Source organism: Corvus moneduloides, chromosome 5 (assembly GCF_009650955.1).
Source record: "Corvus moneduloides isolate bCorMon1 chromosome 5, bCorMon1.pri, whole genome shotgun sequence".
NCBI lineage: Eukaryota > Metazoa > Chordata > Aves > Passeriformes > Corvidae > Corvus > Corvus moneduloides.
Genome location: NC_045480.1, coordinates 14,807,419 through 14,831,622, shown reverse-complemented (window position 1 = coordinate 14,831,622; position 24,204 = coordinate 14,807,419). Strand labels below are relative to the sequence as shown.

At 40.3% G+C, this 24,204-nt stretch overlaps 1 long non-coding RNA gene across 2 annotated transcripts in view; it reads left to right on the top strand.

Moving 5' to 3' along the window:
- Positions 1 to 24,204, top strand: part of LOC116444685 — a 143,523-nt gene that overhangs the window by 98,979 nt on the left and 20,340 nt on the right. For both annotated transcript variants that reach the window (XR_004240444.1, XR_004240443.1), the window contains 3 exons: positions 11,493 to 11,589; positions 12,309 to 13,044; positions 13,924 to 14,022. This is a non-coding gene — a long non-coding RNA (uncharacterized LOC116444685). The remainder of the gene's footprint in view (positions 1 to 11,492; positions 11,590 to 12,308; positions 13,045 to 13,923; positions 14,023 to 24,204) is intronic.

The following is a 24,204-nucleotide window of genomic DNA, read 5'->3' as shown; positions in this document are numbered from 1 at the left end:
ACCTGACACTGTCCCAGACAGCTGAATTCAGATATTGCTACATATTTTCATATTTTTAATTTAAGGAACAAAGTGGCAGGAAATGGAGGAACAGAAAGGGAAAGAGCAGTGGGAAAGCTGACAAGGTTTTGTGTGTGGCTGAAGGGCAAAGATGATACAGTAGGGAGAAATCCTGGAAAGGGGAGAGGAAGGGTGATTAGATAGCCTAATACATTTTTTTCTTCAGTGTTTAATTTCCTTAGGAGTACATGTTGCATTTTATGTCAGTGACAGATAATGAAGGAGTCAAAAGATAATAAGCTAGGTATTCAGAGAAGATCCCAAGAAGTGGTATGTTACAGGGCTGTTTGGAAAGCTGAAATTCTCTGGTGATAGGAGATGGATGAGCTGGCTGAATGCCCCATGAGATTTTCCTCAGTCAATCTAAAATTAATTCCCCTTCATAATTAAAATACATTTTATATTTTTAGGAGCAGCTCTTTAAGTGTTTCTTTTTTTTCTTTTTTTCCCCTACTCCTTTTTACTGCGTATCAGAAAAAGGCCACTTTAATTGCTAGTTTGCCTGATTTAGGATGAAAAGAATCCCAGGATGTTCATGGCTGCCTGTCTTAGCTACTCATTTGATCTTGTACCCATTGTACAAGCTATCATGTATTTATTTCTGCAATAGATCTTTAAGACAGCGACCTGCAAGTATTAACTCACACATAAGGAGCTGTGGCACAGTCAGACAATGCAGGTTTCCCAAGGTCCTGGGGTAGTGAGTGATGGACTAGGATTTTGAACTTAAACCTCTCATTCTTTGGACTGTTTTTCCTGCCCAGTAGTCTGGGGCTGATATCTGTATCAGGAGTTATGTAGGTGACACATGGATCCATGAAAGAGGCATTCAGTCCAGTGGAGCCTCAGCATACAAAGGGGCAAGTGGAGTTTTCAAAAAGATGCTGCACTGGTTTGAGCCTGATCCTCCCACACCCATGGATAAAGCTGCCACAGGTTTCAGTTCAGAAGGTTCCACTTCTGAAGCCCTCTGGAAAAACCCTAAATCAATTTTTCACCCCATTTTATATTTTTAGCATGCTTTGGTGGAAACTTCCGCTGGGGTAAACCCAAACCAGCTCACTCACACCTCCCTCCCATTTTTCACTTGGGCTGTTTAACCGAGAATATCCCAGTACTGACCCCAGCCCGCAAGCCAGCTTCTGTTTCTGCTAAAGGCAGTGCGAGTTGAGCATCAGGAACAACAATAGCAGCAGCATCTGACCCTAATTTAAACTAGTTGAGAACTGGAAGATGGAAACAGTAGTCTATGTTGGCATATTTCCTGGTGCTCCCAGACACTGGATCACTGCAATTCATCTGAATTCCAGTTTACCCCATAGGAATACAATGAGTCAATTAACCCTTTAAATAAATCAACTAATTCCAGAGCAATTGCACAGCATCTGTTTCTGTATTTTATCAGTTACATAATAAAAATCTTCCTCTTGTCTTTCTGTTTCCTATTGCATTCTGTGCTTTGGATAAATACCACCAGTGCCTGCCAAGTCACAGTTGCAGAGACCTACTGCAGAAAATGGAACCAGAGACACACACTGGGAGAAATCCTCTTTAATGCAGTGCTTCAAATTGAATGCCTGCAGTGCTACACAGAATCACAGAATGGTTTGGGTTGGAAGCAACCTTAAAGATCATCTGGTTTCATGGCAAATTTAAAACTAAAATCCACACCTCATTAACAATGAATCCTGATGAGTAAGTTAAGTAGAAGAAACATCAATAATTTATGGTGATGAACTCAGCATTTTCCCTCTCCCTTTTTGTGTTGTGTCTGTCTTTGGAAGCCTGTAGCATGTTACAAATGAAGTGCCTCAGATGAGCTAGAAATAAAAAGCTAGGAGATTTTCCAGGGAGACAGAGAATAAATACAGAACCTCCACAAATGCAAACACACATGCTCTGGACTGTTAAGAATTTTGAATCACACAGCGTTTTATCTTCTCAGAATTTCCCAAGTGGCAAAATATATCCCCAGGAAAAGACATGACAGCAGACGAAAAACAAAGACAACCAGAAAATAAAATTCAAATCAGAAAGCCCACCATAATACAGTTCAGAATTACTTGTTCCCTGAATGATAAAGGAAAAGCAGTAGTCATGACAAGGATCAATTTTGCTCAGAGAAGGCTACCAATTTAACAATGGGTAGACATCTTACAGATATCCTGGCTGAAATAGAACAGAGGGAATGAACCAAATGATTAGACTTCGAAGTGTGAATGAGCTTATATAGTTTTTAACAGAGTGCTTTGGAATAGCTCCCTTCTATGTTGGTGTTTGTCACTCTGTGTTATTTCTTCTGTTGCCTAACATGGACTCACCTTGCAGCTTTATCCTACAGTAGCTCCCAGATCAGATATCCTGTGTGTAACAGTAGGAGGGACTTTTTTTAGAAAGCCAGCTAATGTTGATGATCCCTTTTATCCAGCTCTGTTACTGTTACCTTCCTTTTTTTGCATAAACACTTGGCAATATATTTTCTGCTGGTAAAGGAAATTATGGAGTCAGGTGTTCCTTTGAAAAAACTTCTTTCTTTCCAAAGACTATACAAGTTCTGTTACTTTGAATACAATAAAAATCCCTAGAATATTAATATCCTGAAGCTTTGAATTAAGTAATTTCTTTGTTCAAAGTTCCCATTTTTTTTCATGATACGATGCCCATTCTTTTATTCAGAACTATAGTACGGGAAGTTTTCCTAACATGAATGTCTCCTTTGCCTCTCTTGTAGGTAGTCATGTGCATAAAAGCATGCTTAAATCACACCTCAGTCTGTCTGCTTGTAGTCAGTGTAATTTTCAGGTGAGGCTGACATTGTTTCAGCAATCACTAAGAAGAAATGTTGAAGGCTGCAATAGAGAGTCAGGGCTGTCCATGGTAAGAAGCAATAGCAAGTGTGTGGTAGCCAGGGAAAGTTATAACATGATATAAACCTTGTAGCTCTAGTGAATCCATGGTTTTCAAATAACCAGTAGAACTAGGGATTTTTATTTCCAGGCCCGTGTTCTCTCTTGAGTAACAGGATTAAGAAACCAATGGTGTAATATTTTGGGGAGTAAAAAGTGGTCTCCTACTGGTACCTGAATGCTACTGTCCTGTACTATTTTAGATTTGAGTTTGCTCTGGGGAACAGTGACGACTTGGTTTCACGAGGGTGGTTTCAATGAGGAAAGAAGGTTCCATGGTTATACAATTCCTAGGCCGTGTGTTTGTGGGATCCATGCTGGTGACGGTGGAGATGTGTTGTCAGGTCCTACATTTATTCCTCAGGCATGGCCAGGTTCCTGGTCTGTGGAGGTTTACATCTGAGATGACTTTAACAAAGTTGGGATGTTGCAAGGAAGGGAAGTGTGAGAAATTTTCATTAGAATATTGTTGTCTTACTTTTAGTTATTGGTATAGGTCTTTGGTTAGGATGATAAGTAAGATCTTCAGAGTAATGTTTTGGCAAGGTTCAAAGTCTTTTTGAGTTCATTAATGAGGATATATTTACTGTTGTCTTCAGAAAAAATTGGAGAGCATTGAGAGTATGGCTGTACAAATATTTTTTCCTTATGCATCTGTTAATTTCATTCACATAGGTTTAATGATCTGTTAACACCATTTTTTTTCTAACAGGAGGTACTTTGTAGGCTACCAATCATGATTATTACATGAAGATTTAAAGGTTTAGAGACAGTTCTATGAAAAATGTTATTTAATTAAAGTTTGTTGTGACCTAAATCACGTGGAAAGCTGAAATACTGGTTAGTCTCTGTGTACTAGAAGAGGTTATGATGCCACCTTGGGGAGGGGTACAGAGGTACAGACTGGTGGCAACCACAGTGGCGAGGATGACATTAACGTGAAGGTGAGTTAACTGAGTTATCACATAGTTTTGTCTACACAATTAGTACGTGAGGCAAAATGGTACTTTTTAGAACTGGTTAAGTCAATTTGTGCTGGGTAAAAGGGTTTGAAAAAACTCTTTGGTCACATTATAAAAAGAAGCCCAAACCAACTGAAATTGCCTTGGTTAGTTTTCTAATGATCAGACTCTACAGACTGAAGGACAAAAATTTTTATGCCTTTATAAAAATTATTTGCATTTTTTAAAGAAAATCCTGTTTCTTTACAGTGAAATTCAATTTTTTTATTTTTTTAGCTCTTTGCATAAGAGTAATTGGCACTTACTGATCACAAATAATTTAGTGAAAACCCAGAGGGGTCAAATGAAATCTTAATGTAAAGAGAAAAAGAGGAGGAAGATGAGAAGTCACTTTAACACTTCAAGCGATATGACATGGAAGCATGTAGGCTGACAGGCTCTTAGTAAACGAATTAAAGTCCTTTTACAGACTAATCCATGATTGCTGTACCGTAACTAATACACAAAAAGAATGAAGCTGTTACCAGACACACCAAAAGTTTAGTTTTGTATCAACAGGTAAGGAAGTGTGCTAGCTGCATTTTCAGTGCCTGACTAGAATGACAATAACAATTATTTCTCAGGGATTGTTTTACAGAGAATTTAAAGATGTATGGTATGTGTATCATATAATTGGCATCTGTATTGCCTCAGGACTGAATCAATGTAATCCAAGACTGCAGCTACATAAACTTCCCCTCTCCTATAAGGGAAAGTTTTCTTTGGGTGATGATAGGCTGCAGAGCCATGATGAATTGCATAAATCTCAATTTAACTATTTGCAGGCTGAGTTGGATAAGAAAGACTTCATTAATTTCAAGGATATCTTTAAAATTTTATTTATTTTGGATTGGAAATAAAGATGAAAAGAATTATGAAGAAAAATGGGTATTCCACTGATTTCTATATCACTCTGGTACAGAGAATTGTTTTTATGGCAGTACTTTTGCTATTTATCTCAGATGCAGATTTACCAGGTATCAGGACTGAGAAAGTGGGAAGAAAAATGTCATTGGCACAGCCTCGTACAACCTGTGTGCCCCATGTCACTTGAAGCAGTAGCTGTCACAGGCCTGCCCCTATTTCTGTTCCCTCATTATTGAAATAGCTGGAGAAAGCACAAGACTGCTGGATACACAGCAGAAGGTATTTTCAAACTCTTCTTGTCTATTAGGGAAAACAGTGGATTTTAAGAAGGCAGTGGGGAAGGAATATTTGAATAGGGTATGAATGTCCATTGCATAGCACAAATGGCTTAAAGAACATCCCTGAAAGCTGGTGCCATGAAAGCACTCCTGCCACTGCTAGACATGCACCGTGACTTTCAAAGTTACCATCTTCCTCATTTTACATGATGTCCACCAGCCCATTCTTATTTGGTGTAATATTTTGGACTCCACCCTGCTGGTTTTCTACACCCATGTTGCTGTTCTCGTTCTGGCCCTGTCTGCAGTCCCTTGGCTCCCACAGAGCCCAACACATATGCTTTGCTGTCTCTCCAGTTATCCTGACAACAAGCTCCACCAAAGCTGGCCTTGTTTACTGCTGAATCCTGCAAATACCTGCTTTGGGGGTTTACAGCACCCCTTAAGCCAAGCTTGCTTACGATGTCTGTATTTAGGACCTGTGTCTCTCCCAGGCATGACTACCCTGATCCCTCTGCTACTTCTAACTGCAGAAATCTCCTCACTCTCACAACCCAGCTTCTCACATTTAGGTCTAAAATTGGCCTGAGCTGATGGGCCTGGGCAACTCCACAAAGTAAAAGAGCAAACTTTTCTGCAGTTCTGGCATGACTGCACAAATCCAGCTGGTTACAACACTTCAGCTGTCCATTTCCAGGGATAAGGAAGAGAACTAATCAAATCAATCCAAAGAGATAGTCATCACCATGCAAGCAGATATTGCCTTTCAACCCTTTCTCATCTGACACTGTTGGGGCCGTCCGAGGCAGCACAGCGTGCAGCTGCACACATCCTTGGCTTCTGCTGCTGCAGGCAGGGGTCGGCTGCAACAGGCAGGGAAAGCTGTCAGCTGCAACAGGCAGGGAAAGCTGGCTCCTTTGCAAGGAGAGAGCCCCAAACAAAGATGGTGCAAAAGCGTCGGCAGAAGCAAGGGATGAGAGAGGGGTCTCTGTGTAGGTTCCAGCTGGTTTATTGCCTGTGGAGGGTCCAGGGACAAAGACCAAGAAGTGAGACAGATCCCAGTATTTTATATGGGGGTGGAACAAAGGGAAACAACCAATAGGGATCAACTGAGAAGGAGGAGACAACAGGGGAATATCCAATAGGGATAACTTAAGGGAGGGAGTTACATGAACCAACCAATGGGGCATCAAAGGAGGGAGAACTTTCCAGAACTAATACATGGACAATTAAGGAAAACGCATAAACATGACCTTATACATAAAACTGGGTGGAGAACTTCTGAACAAATAAACTTAAAACACGTAAACTAAGAACCACTAGGAACATGGAAACTCGCCGTAACCACGGGGTGAGAATCCGACCTCTGTGTTCTGCAGGCCTGTGCACCAGTCCTCTGTATGCTCTGCTGCAGTGGCCACTGCCACATGCACTGCAACACTTTATCTAGTCCCCATGTTCCTCCTGATGTAAAATAAACACCACTCTCCTCCCAAGGCTGTCAGAATGGAGGAAGCATGCAGGCATGGAGATGAACAAGGTGGGAGCAGCATTTACAAGAGTTCTCTCCTTCTCTAAGAGGTATTACTCTGCACTTTTATGGACTGAGAATTTTTACTTTAAGATGAGCTGCAATAGATTCTGTTTTGCTTATTGTCTCAGTTCCAAAATATCAATATCAACATACGGCTTAAACACTAGTAAAGCAGAACACAAATCCATGGATGACTTCATCTCTTGTACAAGTGTTAGTGAAATAGAGACAAAAAAAAATTTAGTGGTTAACAGCACCAGAGAACATGTGTATTTTAAAGTCACTGTTATTCCAGTAGTATCTAAACTACAAGAATAACAGTAAATTTGACTTAACAGGGGAGACAAAAGAGGCAGGTGACTACTCTGAATGTGGATTGCTGTATCTTCTCCCCTCTGGCTGCTGAAGGTTCCCATGCTGAATGCTAGTAACAATGAGGTATTGGTAGTTATTTTGCTCATTTCCGTCCATGTCATCCCTGACTTATGTTTCAAATCTTAAGATTTGTAGAAAATCTTCATTAGGCTCACAGGAGTTGCCATTCAGTAGAGTCCTTGGCACAAGCAGTGTGACAGATGTTGAAAAATTAAGATGATAGTTTTAATTGTTCCATGAAACCTCTGAAAAGCCAGATAAGACAATACACAAAGGTAGGAGGAAAAGGCAAAATGCACAGCCTCTTTATAGTGGTTACATGATAACTTATCACTAACTCCTATGTGTTCATTGGTTCCTTGACACAGTTTTTGGTCTGTGCTGTAAAATAATCCTGAAACTAACTTAGCTGTAATCTTAAATCAAAGAAGAGCACTTGGGGGATGGGCAGGAGGGCTTATTAGCTTATTCAAGGAAACAGAATTCTGCAAAAATACGATTCTTAACTTGCATGAAGAATCAGCATGCATAGATTTTGAGTGCAGAAGCACCTTGAAAGGACCTGCAGACTTTTTTTTTTTTTTTAAATGTGGAAAGTACCAGTATCTTTTTATACAAATAAACTTTATGTGGACAATCTTAAAGAGGGATCTGATCATTTGGACTCAGTAACAATCTTCCTCGGTCATAGAGAGTTTTTATTTAACCTGATGTTCCAGTTACTTTAATTACCCTTGTAGTTCCAGGTAAAGGCAATATTCAATGCTTCCCCACTTCAAAGCAGTGATGTTTTGCACATTACACCACAGTTCCCATGGCTCAGGAACATATTAAAAAAAGAAATCTGTAAATGTATGTTTAAACTGGGAAGTATTTTGGGATAAAAGACAGTATGGAAAGGGAAAGTATGGCACTGATCTTCCTCTCAGAAAAAGGAGAAAAACCCAAACCCTAAAATGAAGTGTCAGTGAGCATAACCAGAAGTTCAACTTTACCACTAAATGCAGTCTTTATAATTGCTTGCTGAGTGAGACCAGGGCATCAGCACGCTATCCTATATAAAGAGTGATGTCTGTGCACACCGTTTGCCTTTATTTTGAAATGGAGAATCTGAATGCAATTTGAGACCATCTGAGCCAAAAAGGAGATTCAATGGCTCAGTGACAGTGTGGTTTCAGCATAGCTGGCCTGGGTGGGGTTCCATGCTGAGCAGGGAGCTGGCAAGCGAGATCACTGAGTGAGCAAACCACGTTGTGAAGTGAGTCTTACAGGCTTTCATAGGCCATATACTCTCTTTCATTAAATAACACACTGAATTGTCCCTAAGCCAGTCCTAGAGAGTTAGTGGTTTGGTAGCCAGCCAGCATTTTGTTGTAAACTTTCTGGCACAAATTAGTAATATTTGTAACAAATTCTATGGATGTGTTAATGTATGGAATTTGGAAACACTTGCTTAGAGGTCCCAAAAGAGGATGAATTTCAGTACTTTCACAACTTATTTCATGAAGATCTTTCCCCAAAAAAACGTTGTCAAGACTTGCGCTCAAGAAATAAACCAGAAAATTGTATGTTTGATTAATGCTGCATGGTGTCTTTTTTTCCAGCTAGTGGGGATATCCATAAGCAGGTCACGAGTGTCTCTTATGTATGTATGATAAATACTTTTCCTCTGGATTGATGATAAAAGTTTGCAAGCACATAGCAAAATTCAAAGATTGTTGCTTAATAGCAATTTGTAATGTAAGTCACAGGGTGCTGTTTTTCTACATATTTTCCATAACTGTGTGGATAAAGAAGAAATTCTGAAATGGCTGTTTCTAGACAAAAAACAGGCTTTCTGTCTGTAGACAGATGCATTACTGACTCCATGGTGTCCTTAGTGGAGCTCCAAATGCTCTATACAGTGGTAAAATCCATAGTAGGTCATACATGCCTCTAGCTTGAAAACTTGATTTGGCAAATTATGTAGATATGATGGAAGTTTGGGGGCTGTGCTCCTTAAGCACCAGGGCTGTCTGTTCATCAAAAGAGGAGAAAATTTTCTTGCAATGCAGGCATGTTATAAAGCATTCACTGGCATTCTTGGTACAGTAATTTCTTATGAGTAGGTAGGACAATTATTCTTTTATTGTTTGGAGGCCACCATGAACACTGGAGCCCTGGTGTGTTGTGAAAGAGTTGGGATTTGAGGTTTTAACTTTGACTGGAGAACTGCTAAGTGTCTAGCCTCATTGCAGCTTATAAGAAAAGGCTCTTTTACCCCAAATACATGCTTTAGAAATAGTGTAGTAAAGAGCATGGCATGGTACCTTCTGAGGCAGCTGGAGAGTATCAGAAGGGTTCTTATGGGTTTATACAAATCAAGCAAGGCTCAAATAAAACACATGGAAATGTGGTGGCATTTGGTAACATATATTAAGTCTGCTGATTTATCCCACAGCAAAGGCAGGCAGTTCTTTTTGTCATCCTATTAGTCAGTTAGGGTTAATTCTTGATATGATGGAAATTTATGTAGCTTATGTAGTTTTGGTTTTGTTTTTTTTTATTTCTGCTTGTAGAGGTCAATAGATGCAATTATTTGTGTGGCTAATTCATGAGTCATTGTTTAAGAGACAAGGATGATGATTCACTTTGACAAAAGCTATTAATAGGTACCCAGCACTATATTTTAAGGTCCTGGAAGAATCCGTCCCCTTTCCTTCCATAAGGAAACATAATGTGGCAAGTTCTTTCGTAGGTTAGCTGCCATGCCAGAAGCACATCATTCACAAGATTACCCTCTATGAACAAGTTAACATAAGAGCTAAGAGAGAGTTTTAAGTAAGAGCTAACTTACACAATACATGCCAGAGGATACATGACCTAGTCATGGTGTCTGGGAATAGTCTCCTCTCTCTTTTATTTTCTTTTCTTGTTTAGCCTTTTTCCCCTCCCCCTGCATTGCACATGGGCTGCTGTCAGTCTCAGGCTCTGGTTATGACTCCTCAGAGTATGGACAAATGCAAGTGCCTCTTCTTGGACCCAAGGGCGTGCAAGGCAGCTTTTGGCTGCTTGTGTTAGGAGTTTCATCAGTGCAATGCTACTGCTGAGAGGATTCACTTTCTCCCTGTGACATTTATTCCCTTGGAGTATGCTGTGAACAGTGCTGAGATGAAGCAGGGATAAGTCTAGAGTTCTCAGACTTCAGGTAAAGTCTTTTCTGGTCCATGTAGATCTACTTTTTGGGCTTTTGTGTACAGGGACTGGGTCCTGTGCTGGAGGGGGTGCCAGTGACTGCAGCCCACCGAGGAGATGCACAGACCTGCATAAGAGCTTATGCAGGAAGGACATCTGGAGTTGGCCTACTACACCCCTGCTTTGTGAAGGCCAGGCCAACCTCAGTATTAGATCAGGTTTCTCAGAACCTGTCCACCAAAGTGCTGCAGCTTTCCAAACCCAGACCATCTCTGTGAAGCTGCCTGTGCAGAAGTGCAGTCAGCAGCCAGCAGCCAGCAGGACTGATCATTCCCCATGACGTGGCACTGGGCAGAGGGCAGTGGGAGCACAGAGTCCAGTTCAGTCTTTCTCAGCACAAGAAAGGTATCAACCACCCAGAGTGAGTCCAAGGGAGGGGTCACCAGGTTGGTGAGGGGCTGGAGCAAGCAATGTAGAAGGAGAAGCTGAGGCAGCTGGTTTATTTAACCTGGAGAAAGAACAGCTGAAGGGAGGTCTCCTGGCTGCCTGCAGCGACCTATTGGGAAGCTGTAGGGAAGATGAATCCAGATTCTTATGAGAGATTCACAGTGAAAGGGCAAAAGGCAAAAGACACAGCTTGGAGGACAGGAAATTCCAGTTAGCTATTAGGAAATTTTTTTCACTGGAAGAGCAGGAAAAGGTGGAGCAGATTGGCTGGAGAGATGCTGGAGTCTCCATCCTTGGAGATGCTCAGAACTCAAGGGGACAAGTCCAGAGTAAGCTAATTTAGTGCAGCAGATCTTGCTGGTATTGGATTAGATTAACTACTCTAGTTCTTTCCAATGTAAATTATTTTGTAATTCTATAATGCATAGTGGATCAGTACTGTCTCAAAACCAGCCTTGCACTGCATAGGCAAAGGTGTGTGACTACTACTCCTGTCCTTGTCAGATAGCATTGAATGAATGGGAGAGGCAGAGCATTAAAGTAGACCTACCCAAACGTTTTTTAATGGAATATCCTAAATTAGCAGATGAACAGAGTTCTAAAAGAAAAACATCCCAAAGAAAGATAAAGTAAAAATATTTTAAGTTGATCAACATTTCAGTATAGAACTTGCACAATTCAGTATAGAACTTGTTAGTCTCAGCTTATGTTACCTTTTCCTGCCCTTTTTAATTACTGAACACAAACCCAAATTCCTGCATAAGAAAGGCCATCTGATGCAGATGTAGAAATGTACAAATGTGAAAATATTGAAATGAATATGTTTGTGTTGTTTCTATCCCTGGTTTAGGATCATTGTGACGGAATCTGAGTCAGGACTTTGAGACATTGTCTAAGCCATCCTCTGAGGCGGATTTAGACTCTTTCAGCAAATGTTCTTCTCCCTGGTAAGTTTCTTGTCAGAGATCTGTACGCAGTTCACTAATTCTCTTCATGCTACAGTAAACTTTAGTGAAGTCAATAGCTACTCTGGCAGCAAAGTAGAAATGAAAGAGACTCTCTATTTTCAGAGCTCTAAAATAGCGACTGATCCATCCTTTGGAAAATACTGCTCTCAGGGGGGTCTGGTGAAGTGGTGTTGGGTTTCCAAAGGGACAGAAGAACAGACAACTGTGTTCTTGAGCATTTCATGCTGACTTTCTGTGAAGCAACAAGGATGGCTTCCCTGGAGGGCTGGCTAGCTTTAGGGGTGAGATTAAATAGCTGACTTTACCCCTCCTAAATTACGTGCCAAAGATATCACTGCCTCTCCTGTTTCAGTGCCCACTCACTGGAACTTCTGCTGGCACCAAGGTCTGCTTAGCGTGGTAGCAAGCTCTATCACCAGGGTCCCCTGCCACTCCAAAGTACGTATTTAAAGGCAATCTTGAATCCGGAAGGAAAGAAGGAAGAGAGTGTAACGCTGTGCTGTTTCAGCTGCTAATTGTGCCCAGATTAGTTAATTAGATAATTAACATAAGAATGCTCTCTTTTCATATTAGAGCATCATACATTTACAATAGAGCTGTTCATAAGTAGAGTGCTATGCTGTGGGAAACACTAATTAATTTTGCAAATTTGGACCTTTAATTGCTAAAGTGCTGTGCTTTCTCAATGTTTGTTTTAGAGTAATGTTAACTGATTACTGCCTGTTTGGAGAAGTATTTATTCTCTCTGCCAGTTGGACACATTCCTCTTGCTGTGCGACCAGAATCCCAGTTTATTTGCAATATTAACTGCATTGCACTTCAGAGGAGCCTGCAAGAGATGAGATTGTCTATAAGCCCAGCTGACATTGGACCCACCACCTGCAAAAGCAATGCAGCCCATCATTTCCAGTTAGGACCCATCCTAGTCATATATTCTGCAGCCTGCATACTTGATTATTGGAACAACATTCATCCTGGCTTCAAAGCAGAATCTGGAAAAAACTGCAGCTGGCAGATGCAACCACCTGCTTCCTTTGCAGCAGTTCTCAGAAAACATCAATCCATGTACAATCAATCCAGGCACTTTGCTGGCTCCCTAATGATCTGTGAGTCTATTTTCAGGGCCTTGTGCTGGGTTCTCAGAAGCACTTATGTGAGTTGGGGAAATGTCAGCGATGTCTGCAGGGTCTTGATGGTCTCCTCCTCGGACTCCAGCTCCTACCACCTCAAGAGGATTAGATCTATGGGAAACTCTGCAGCACTGGCACCATCCCCACATCTCAAGGAGTAATTCAACAGTTGTTGAACCAGAAAGAAAGCAAGCCTTGATGGGATTCTCTTGCCTGATAAGACCTGCATTTGCTTGGGTAAAGGGAGACGTGGGCTTGCTTCCTTCTCCAAGGCTTCTTTATGCAACAAGTGAAAAATTTTGAGGTAGGAAATTGGAGCATAAGTCTTCAATATTCCTTCACCACATAGCTAGGGTCATCAGTTATGGCCATTTTTTGTCTGGTATGTATGTGGGAGTAGCACAGTGTTCCCACCCTTGTCTATGACAAGCAACAGAAAAATAGCTAAATTAGTAAAAGGTCTGTGATGCTGTGTCTCTCAGAAGCACCTTGAGGTGAGATTTAAGACTTTTTTTTTCTTCTGGCTTACATCTGCAATAGAGCTGTAGATGGCAGTCCAAAGTGCTTACCACATTGCACAGAGGACTTAGCTGCCTAGATCAGGGATATTGAGACTAATCTGAACAAAAGATGCCAATGTTCAGAATTTTCTGAATCTTTTGGTGAGTGAGAGCTGACTCAACTGTATAAAAGTCTTACTTGTGACTAATCACTGGCTGAAAAGTTTCAAGTTAGCCATTCATTCAGCAAAACTGAGTCAGAAAAACTCAATACCAAAGCTGAATACAGGGAGGAGCTATAACGAAATGCTTTCAACTTTTTCCACTTGTTCAACTAATTTTTCCAGCAGCTTAACCAGCTTCAACAGGGGAAATAGAAAACAATAGAAATATATGCTGAATTGATGCATTTGAAGATATCTTTAATGTGAGCTTGGTCATTTTGAGAAATTAGCGCAAATATTTCCACTGTGATGTTGTTGTCCCCACAAGCGCCTTGAACCTTAGCAGCATTCTTGGAAGGAGGAAGAACAAGAAGAAAATACATCATTAATTGTGAGACAAAGAGTGTGGTAAAGGGCCTTTAGTAGGGGAGGAGCTGTATGACAGTGGAAATTACATGATACATTTACTTGTTACTTGTGTTTCGCTTTGCCCCTAAATGGCTGCTGTTTTCATTTCAGACTTTAAGTTGCTGCAATCATTCATTGAGGCAATGTACAAAGCTGCCAATTTGAAAACAAGACTTTGCTCAGTAGCAGAAGAAAATGAAAAATTCAAGGGTAAGTCTGAAGATTACAAGGACCTTGAAAATCCTACAGAAAGCGAGCCTTTTAATTTTACTAAGAAAAGAAATTAAGGTACAGGTTTTGCTGTCTGCCTGCTGAGTTAGTCCTATTGATTCCAGCTAGGCCACACATTATTAAATACCATAACAGGTTTTAGATAATTACAGTATTCATCCCTTGGGTAGCATACTTTTTAGGGTTTGTATCTCGAATTTTATTGCCTAGATTATTTCTAGTGCTGGGAATTTTTGCAAGCGTGAAAAGACTGGAAGAAATGTTTCAAAGAAACATCTTTAATGCTTTTTTTGAGTGTAATTATTATATACCTGGTTCATCCAGTGAGATCTAATTTTTTCTAGGCCTTTATATTTCTGAACCAACAAGGTTCGTGTTTGCTCTAGTAAGGGGCAGGATATGGATCTATGTACTTGCTTCATTGTATTCTGAAGATATGTCTGCACCTAATAATACACTTTCTGAATGGCTGCTTTCTTCTGACTTTTCTTTTACTCACAGTATTTTTCCTGAAGCAAAGCCCTTCACTTTTTCCAGCTCAGTGTTTACTATGCTGCCCAGTAATGTTTTCCAGTGTTTGTTAGGATTTTTTTTTTCTGAAAACATCCTCCATAATCTTTGGAAGCTTGTGCTGGCTGTGGTAAAGTCATCTTTACCCACGGAGGTCAGAGACCAGTGATGTGCAGAAGACAGCCCTTCTGTTTGTATAGTAGTTCCACCAGGCAGCAGATGAGGGAGGTTTCTGCAGCTGGGGAAAATCTAGCAGGATTCCAGTGCTGCAACATCTGCAGTACTCACTGCCTGACTGCAGTGAGGCTTGAGGAGATTATATCTTCTCCCTCCTGCTTTCTCTCTCTCTGGTTCTTGCATGTATGGGCACTTCTTGTTGAGATGTGTAGTTCAGCTGGTATATGTGCGAAAGCACCAGTCTTGCCTCTCCTGAGATTATTCATTTCCTCATGTGCAGAGGCTGTTGCGTGTAGCAAATGATGCTACAAGGTGCCCTATTTGTAGTACTGCTCACAGGAGACACTTTTTGTGTTTCTCTTCAAGGCTGCCTGCGTGAGAAAAACAGAGTCAAAGCTGCTGCTTAACTGAGGCCATGTCTCACAGGGGAATCCTCTGTTCCTATTGACTACTGGGTGTGGATGTAAATTTTTTTCCTCCCACTATTTTAATACTGTCAGTAGCACTAATGTGGACTCATTTTAAACTAACAAAAAAAAAAAGGCTTTGCTGGTGTAGTTTAACTTTTGGGGAGGAATAGTCAGAAGCACAGCTCTGTCAACAGGAGCTACATCACTACAAAGAGAGTTTCCCATCTGGGAAGAGTGTTTTCCACTTCTCTGTGTCAGTGAAATGCTAGTGGGAGTCCTGCAATTACTGTGGGAGTATGGGGAAAGATGTAGCCATGGAATTAAAAAGGTGTTAAGATGGAAAGCATGTTCTAGCAAAGGATTGTCAAAAAGTATTGATGACTGAAGGTGAAAATATAAGGCAACTGTGAGTTAATATTTTGGCAGAACATTTCTGTATGAGATGCAGGCTATTTATGGCAGCTTCTCAAGGAATAAGTGACCTTTGAAGTGGTGCTGAAGTGGCAGAAGCAGAAGAATGACATTTGTTGTTTTCTGTAGTACTGATTCAGACACGCAATATTGACTTTATCAAGACATTCTCTTTCAATCTAGTAGTTTACTCAAGCACAAGAGTGCCTGGGCAACTATATATGTATATATGTGTATTTTTATATATATATATGTATGTATAAAAGCATGACAAAGGAAAACTTTGAGAAGCATTGTTTCCTAGCCAAATATTGAATATGGTTTGATTGTTAATTCTACTTTTTTAATTCTGGAAATCGTGTTGACTTGAGTGGGCTTTGGCTCAGATGTTGAAGCAATGGAGACATGCCCGCTTTGGTACAAATATGTTGATGGAAGAAGTTGCCATTCTTGTGTACTCATCACTGTCTGCAGTGGTGATTACTGTCCCCAGCAATTTCCCAGTTAAAGTCACTTAAGCTATCTTAATTGATTTTTCCTGAAGTAAATTAAGAGTGCTCTGACAGCCTGCTTTGCCAGCCTTCTGATGAAGGCTGCAGTCTCCAGAAGGGAGGTGATTGAACTGGCACTTACAGATCTATAAGAGGAAAGGAAAAAAGTTAGTTGTTTTTCTACACTATATCAGATAGCAATTCCTAGGAATAACTTGTCTTGGACTCCAAAATTTTTTAAAAATTATGTCGTTGTCTCTAGATTATAAACAACATAATGCACTGTGCTCATTATGGTTTTTTTTAATGCTATGTCCACTTTTAACTGTGGCAACATTTTTTTAATACTTGTCCTTTGGAAAATGCTGTGATGTTGAAATCAAAATGTCCTTCAAGACAGTATTGATTTGAACGAGATCAGGCTGTGAAAAATGGCTTAAATAGAGTTGCTATAATGTGTTATGAATTTTCTGGAATAGAATAATGTAATTTATCATTTTAATGTTACTTTTTGAAGTTTGCTTTCATATTTGTGCTCAAAGAAAACATATTGATTAAGCAGACAAGGGTTGACCCAAAATGCCTTTTTTTTTGATTAAGAAGTTTTAAGTAACAAAATGCCTTTGTGCTGATTTGCTGTTGGACCAATATAACAAATTGCAGAATTACCATGAATCTGTAAAAACGTATCAGAGTAGGCACATGGTGTAGGTGACCTCTCTAGGCAATCCTGATTTTCAAGTTGTAAGTCCCAAAAATGAGTGCATTAAATTATCAGGACAGCTAGTTTGATAAAAATTCTTGTGTGGATAGTACTGTTGTACAAACATTTTTATACTGTGATGTCACTAAAAGGGTTTAGTTTTGTCCTAGCTATATTGGCTCCATCAGTAACTTGAATAAGGGGTCCACAAAAAAGAGAGGGACGTTTTACAAGGGCATGTAGTGATAGGATAAGGGGTGATACCTTTAAGTTGGCAGAGATCAGATTTAGATTAGATAGAGAGAAGAAATTTTTGACAATGAGAGTGGTGAGGTCTTGGAACAGGTTCCCCAGAGAGGGGGTGGATGCCTCATCCCTGGCAGCGTTCAAGGCCAGGTTGGATAGAGCTTGGAGCAACCTGGTCTAGTGGAAGATGTCCATGCCTGAGGTGAGGTGTTAGAACTAGGTCCAACTAGGTCTTTAAGGTCCCTTCCAACCCAAACCATTCTATGAATTAGCTCCATCAGTAAAATCCACTGATAAACCTTCCCAATGTGCACAAAACCTATGTGCCTTAAGAAGAATGGAAAGTTAGATTCTGGTTCCATTTATTTTGGTGAAAATATAAATTAATGCAGCTTTTCTCACCTTTTAGCTGCATTTCCTTGTAACATATAAAGTGAAAGACAATAAAGCTCAGATGCAGTAAAGTTTCTTTACAAAGAGACTGAAAGTAAAGCCCATATTATTCCAAGCCCTCTGAGGGTACAAACTGCTGCTCTGAACCAGTTGAATCCTTGTTTACTGTGAACTTCTTATAGAAGAGAAAGGAGTGTGGCACTGGGCATCCTGCTGTGCAAAAGGACAACACAAATGACTACAATACTGAGAAGACAAATGAGCATACAGAAGGGTGCATTAGTAATTGCGACCTCTCATTATTAGGCACTGTCCTATTCAGTACTATAATTTTGGTGGTAATTACTACTAATCATTTTAATTTCTCCCTCCTGAGCTTTCTTAGAGCTCATACCATGAGGTCAGTTTTCCTTGGCTGCCTTCAAATATGATAAATGTAAATTTTATTTTTATACTTGAATCAGGACTTTGTAGAAATGCCTTCTTCCTCTTTGTGCCAGTACAGAAAAGAGGCTGCAGAAAATGCTGGAGGCTCCACTGCTTTGCTTTCATCCTTCTCTCAGAATTATTAAAAGTGAAGCCTCTAAGTAAACAACTGTAAAAATTAAATCACTACATGAAGCTTATTGGAACTGCAGGGTCTGCTGTAGCAGCTGTCTGACGTTGTGGTGTTACGTTCATGTCCAGGTTGAGGCAGAAGGAGCGGCGATTTCACCTGCACAGTGCTGTGCCAGGCCAAATTATTTCCATGCTGTGCCTGAGTGATGCAGGGCATGTGCTGTGCAGTGCTGCTATTCCCATATCACTCCTTGAGTCCTGACTGGCATGGTGCTCCTGCTCTGCCCACCTGGGTGTGGGGGCTGAGAGAAGGACATGCACTTCTACCAGGGCACAATCGGCAGCAACCTGCTGGGAATGAAGATGGATCCTTCATTCCGGGGTGCCCTCCTGTCAAGGTGAAAGGCTTTCTGAAATGCATTTCTATCCAGAAAAAAAACCCCAAACAAAGAAAAAACCCCAGATGGTAACTACGTAAATCAGCTAAGATAAGCAAATCAGGCAAAGAGAGGCTTTCTGGCCTTTAATTTAATAATTCAGGGACAGGGGGTGGGGGGCAAAAGGGAACTAGATAAAACTGCAGAAAATGTCTGAATCCTATTTTTCTTTAAAGGAAGTTTAGAAAAAGACTTTGGCTTTGTCTTTATGTTTCTCTATCTTCTCAGTTAAATTGGGTGTTTCTGTGACATTCTTTTCCACTACAAAGTAACTTTAATTAGCTCTCCTATGGTGTAAGCCTTTCCAGCTTAAAAAAACACAGTTACATGAAATGTCCATGTTCTCAGGCTTGCAGCTGCCCGCACTTGTCATGGAAAAGGAAAAAACACAAAATTGAGGTGGGAGGAAGGTTTTGATTTGGATTCTTCCTGGTGGGAACAAGTCATAAAACAAATGTTCAGTTTCCAGATTTGGAAAAATTGCAGAGTATATTTTGCAGAGTTGCTTTGGAAGCAACTGAGTAAGAGTGTGGTATTTCACCAGTAGGTACTGCCTTTGAATTTTAGAAAAGGAAGCAGTAGACTATGACTTTGAGAAAATCAAATAAAGGCCAAAGGCAGGTTTTGGCTTGCCAATTAAAAACAACTTCAATCTAAATGGAATGGAGTCCTTTGAGTTTTTGTTTTATGTTCTCTTTTAATTTTCACTCTTTGAAAGAGAAATGAAGAAAATCCCTAAATCTGTGGACTGGCAGAAAAATAGCTTTTGCAGGCAAAGGACTGATATTAGTACACATGAGTACTGCTGATTTCAGTATGAGTGCTTGGTTCAAACAAGGACAAATTAATATCATCAGTTTTTATCTTTGGTGCAACTGGGAATTCCTAGCCATCTGATTATGGGCTGGCAACACTTTTATGGAAATTTATCAACTTGCTTTGAAGTTTTCTAAGCTTCCACTTGCATAGGGAACATATTGATAAGAGGTCTCATGGTACTGTGTTCACAGATTAAAATTACGTGCATTGTCAGAGCAGTGAGACTGCAGCTTAAAAATTGTGATAATGCAGCTTCCACGTGAGCTCCTTCTCCTCACTGCATTCGGCCTTCCAGGAGACACTTTGCATTTCCCAGGTATTTGACAGTTGCTATCAAGATCAGAGCTCTATTGAGTATCCTTTCATGGAAGGGTCTCCACAGGCAAGCCCAGCTCAAAAATACAGTCAAAGAGTAGCCATTTATACATTTATATGTTTATATATAATTTTCAAAAATCCTGTGTTCCACAAAAGATTTTTCTTGCCTCAGAGACAATGTGCTTCCAAATTTCCTGAAAGCTTACTTTTATAGTCATGTAGTCAGGAGAGAAATATCCCACAGCAGAGTTTAATTCTACGTTTAATGGTCACTGCCTCCCAAATCAACATTGTTTTTATAGAGTAGGACACACAAATGCCTGGAGTATGGAAGGATTCACAGCTGCTCAATAGTATGGGGATATTAGTAGAAATATATATATGTAGAAAATAAATGCTATCTTATGGAACTGACAACATGAACTTTACTGCTATTGGCAAAGAATATTTTTGGAGGCAAAACATAGAGCTTTCCTAAACCAACACAGATATTGGCATCTGATTCCATTAATGTCCCTGAAGTATCCCACTAATTTACTGTGATACAGCTATTCCTATTATCCTGATTCTAAACTACATCTTTCATTGCCTAATTAACCAAAACTCTATGAGAATGAACAAACACATCATTTTGCTGAAGCCTGCCCAGCTGTCATCTGTAACTTCTAACCCAAGTAAACCTGAGTTAGGGCAAATTCAGAGTTGTTTTTTAGGATAAAGCTCACCAGAATGGAAATAAACATCTCACTCAAAGTTAAGGTCAGTCTGGTGTGTCCTATACTGGGTTTAAAAATTGTTGGGCAGAAGGATTTCTTTTTCTCGCCTTTGGATGTACTCCCAAGACACTACATGGGATCACCTGGGGCCCAGGAAAGCCCTGTAGAGTCAGGCACAGGCTGCTGGCAGCGCCAGCTTGCCCTGGTCCTGGGGACCACAGCAGGGAATACTGACCACAGGGATGGGCAATCTGTACCAAATAGTGGTGGGGTCATAACACAAAACAACGCTCAACACACAGCTGGGAGCAGAAAAAAATGGCTTTGTTGTTACTGCCCTGTTCAAACGTCCTGGCTTGGATTTTGGGTTATGCCTTGGCTGCAATGCTTTGTAGCAGAGGAGAGCATTCTGCAAGAGCTGATGTTAAGCTATCTTTAGGCCCCATCAGTTCTGCCTGGCTGGTCTCTCTTCCAGAATTAGACCAGCGTCAAGAAATCCTGATTTCCTGCACCAGCAACTAGTGTGGCAGGATTGGAGCTGGGAAAAGCAGTGCTGAGGGCACAGGAGCCACTCAGGGAACTGGTGGGGGGGTTGGGGCTCTTCCCCTTAGGGTACAACATGCTGGTTGGTGGGGGAGCCCATCCTTCTGCTTCACTGCACAGTGCACCATCCATGGCCATGCCTTCCTTTGTTGGGTGCTGCTGAGAGACCCTTTCTGCCAAATGTTGTCCCTAGGCTTAGCTGCAGCATCGGTGGAGGCTCTCTCCAGTCTTCCTAGGATGCTTTGGGACCAGGCCTGCCATGGTTCTGAGCTTGATTTCAGGGTTTGGTTTCTGTTCTGCTGTCAGAGTCATGGAAAGCTGCTGGGGAGAGGAATGGGATGTTGCTTGTCATTTTTCAGTTGACAGTCCTCAGATTTCTTTTCATATATTGAAAGAGTAAACCCACTGTGATATAGACTATTGTTATTCATCCAAAAATGTGGAAATGGTACATCTTTGTTTAACTGGGAAAAAACACCAACATTTATATTTTGAAACATTCATCAGCTGCTCAATGAGACAGCTATCTGCATAGCTTTCCTTCCAAGAAGTAGTGAAATACTACATCTTAGAAAAATTCTGTTAAGCCTGTTTGCTGCTATTTTATAGATATAGAATATATAAATATAGATAAAGAAAATAACTTCTGATTGTCTTTAGATTATCCCAGTTGACAGTATATCAATGAACATGTCGTGATCAGATTATAAATGTTGCTATTTTTGTGACTCTTGCAGTCCTGTTTTTGCCAACCAGTACTGTCTGTATCTCAGCCGACATCTCTGCATTAGCTCTGTGCCTTCCTTACCAGCACAGCATTCAAAGGTTTGTAAGTGCCTTTGCTACAGCAGCCATTAGCAGCTCTATTGCCTTTATGAAACGATACTCTGGGATGTATTTCTTTACTCTGCTGCAGTGGTATCTGCACATCATGACTACTTGGAGACAAAGAACCATGTCAGAAAGAAAGAAGCAGCTTCAGAAAGTTGTGAGAAAACGCTACTTTGCTCTCAGCAAAGAATGAGTTTAAAATATCTAACTGCTCCATGCTGAATACATGATAGGACTCCTTCTGGAGAGGAAAAACAATTTAGTCCTTACAGTGGATATACAAGCCCTTAAGGCAGGCTGACAGCTTATGGATCTGTCTCTAAGGAACCAAAAACACCCTAGCAGTCACATACAAGATTTCTATAAGGTTTTCCATATTTTTGGAATACACAGTCTCTGCTATCCATCTGGTATGCAGAGAGATTGATCTCACATTTCAGAATGCAACAGAAACACCAAAGTTTTGCAAATATGAAAAAAAAAATAGAAGCAGATAAAAAGCTACATATATATATATAAATAAAATTTATAAATAGAGATTAAAAAAATACTTGTAACCCCAACCAGCATTTCAATGTCCATCTTGACATTTGAGCCACTGAACACCTGTATTTTACAGAACACCAGCTCCCCATTTCCCTATGTCGAGCCCTGCTTTGGTCTTTTGCCAGGATGGCAACCTTTAGAAATTTCACAGCTGGTTTTCCCCATGCTATGTGAAATATTTTGCACTTGAAGAAAAAAATTATGTTGACATCACTGGGATATAGAGCAAATGTTGCAGCCATGTTGCTGGTATAGGTGGAAAGGAAGTATTATTTGGAGTCCAGAAGTGAGGGAGAGAAAGGAGGGGAAGGAGCTTGTATCAGGCACCGACTGCATTACAAAGGCGTTAGTGACAGGTGGGGACAGCATGCACAGCAAAGAGAAAGAATATAAAATAGCTAGTCACTGGTTTTACCACAAAGGCCAGGCCTTGGCAGTTTCTGCTACTGAAGAGAATTAGACAGAAACAGTCTCCCCAAGCATCCTATGATGCCATCTGGCTTATTACAGAGGAAATCCCCATTGGCAGTCTGGATTTTTTTCCCTTCTTTTTCTTCACAACAATCTGAATGAATGCCAAGATTATTTCTCTCTCTCATGCTCCCTCTCTTTGGCATCGAAACATCGTTCTGTAGAAAGGGGAAATATGACGGCATTGGTTCAGATGAAAGCAGCAATTTCAGGAGCAGGAGCCTTTGCAAGCTTTGAGATAGAAGGAGGGCTGATAAAAGAGATTAAACATGCTGAGACCCTTTTGATGAACAAACTGAACCATCTTGGTGCTGAAAAGGTAGAGATACAGTCGATAGCTCTGATATACTGTTACTTGCCAGGAGAGCTATCTATTTCCATTATTAGCCTAAAGGGTGATGTAGGCAATGAAAGTGAGTCACCAAATAGAAGTTCAGGTGAGATGAAGGTAGCGTGAGCAGGGAGCACCTCTTTATTACAACTCTTCAAATTACCCACTGAGGGCAATTACTTTGTCACCTCCGTGTCCTTTCTGCAAGGTTTCCTTTCCTGAGATTAGCAATGTGCATGCACAACAGTGGTCCGTATCTGACAGGCAGAGACACAAGTAGTGTGGTTAGTTTTAATTATTTTTCAGTGAAATATTCACATTAGATGCAGAATGGAGCTGATTTAAATTACAGCTTGCCGGAAAACTGTGATTGACCTGCAAAAAGGTCCTACCATATTTAAAAAGATGATTATACTGGAGGAACATGTTGAATATTTTTCCAGACAGTGAATATTAATTCTTATCCTAAATACCTAGTTTTGTGTGTGTGTGTAGTCCCACATGCATCTACATAGAGCTAGATTTTGTATATATTTTTTTTATTTTTTAAATATATTTTTTCTAGGTAAATAACTGCTTTGTGAGTTCCCCATAATCTCAGTAGTCTTTACGTTCCAGAAATCTTTGCAATGAAGAGCAGCTAACCGATATTTTTTGCAACCTAATAATTTTCATGTCAGCTGGAAACGTTAAAGAATATTTTGTAAATAATGTAGTATACATATGAGATGTGTATATGTCCTGTATGAAAGTCTCTGCCTTATTTTCACACTGTGGGGATGTAGGACACTTGCTCAGTTCTGGCTCTGATACGAGCATCTTCTTTCAATCTTTGTTATTACCACATCATATTTAATCTATAGATAGAAAGGGGACAGTCACATTCCCCCTCTCCTTCTGATTTTTGTCAACTCATAAAACTAGAAATCTGTCTCTCAGCCATGCTGCTTTTTAAGATTATAGTTCAATTGCATTATTGTTGTGTTTTCTTCCTTCTTTCCTGCAGTATAAAAGGCACTGAAGTATTTGCTTTAAAAATATAGAACTTGTTGAAAGTGGTTATGTTTTGGGTAAAATGACCTATTGATACTAAGCCATCCAGGGAAATGGGTGTTTAACAAACATAGGAAAAAAGCAGTGCACTCAGCAGGTTTGGGAGAACGGTATCAGATGTCTGCAAAGCAACTGTTCTTATGTTAACACTAGTGCTTCCTGGCTTTGAAGTGTGCTGTAAGCGCATAAAGTGTATT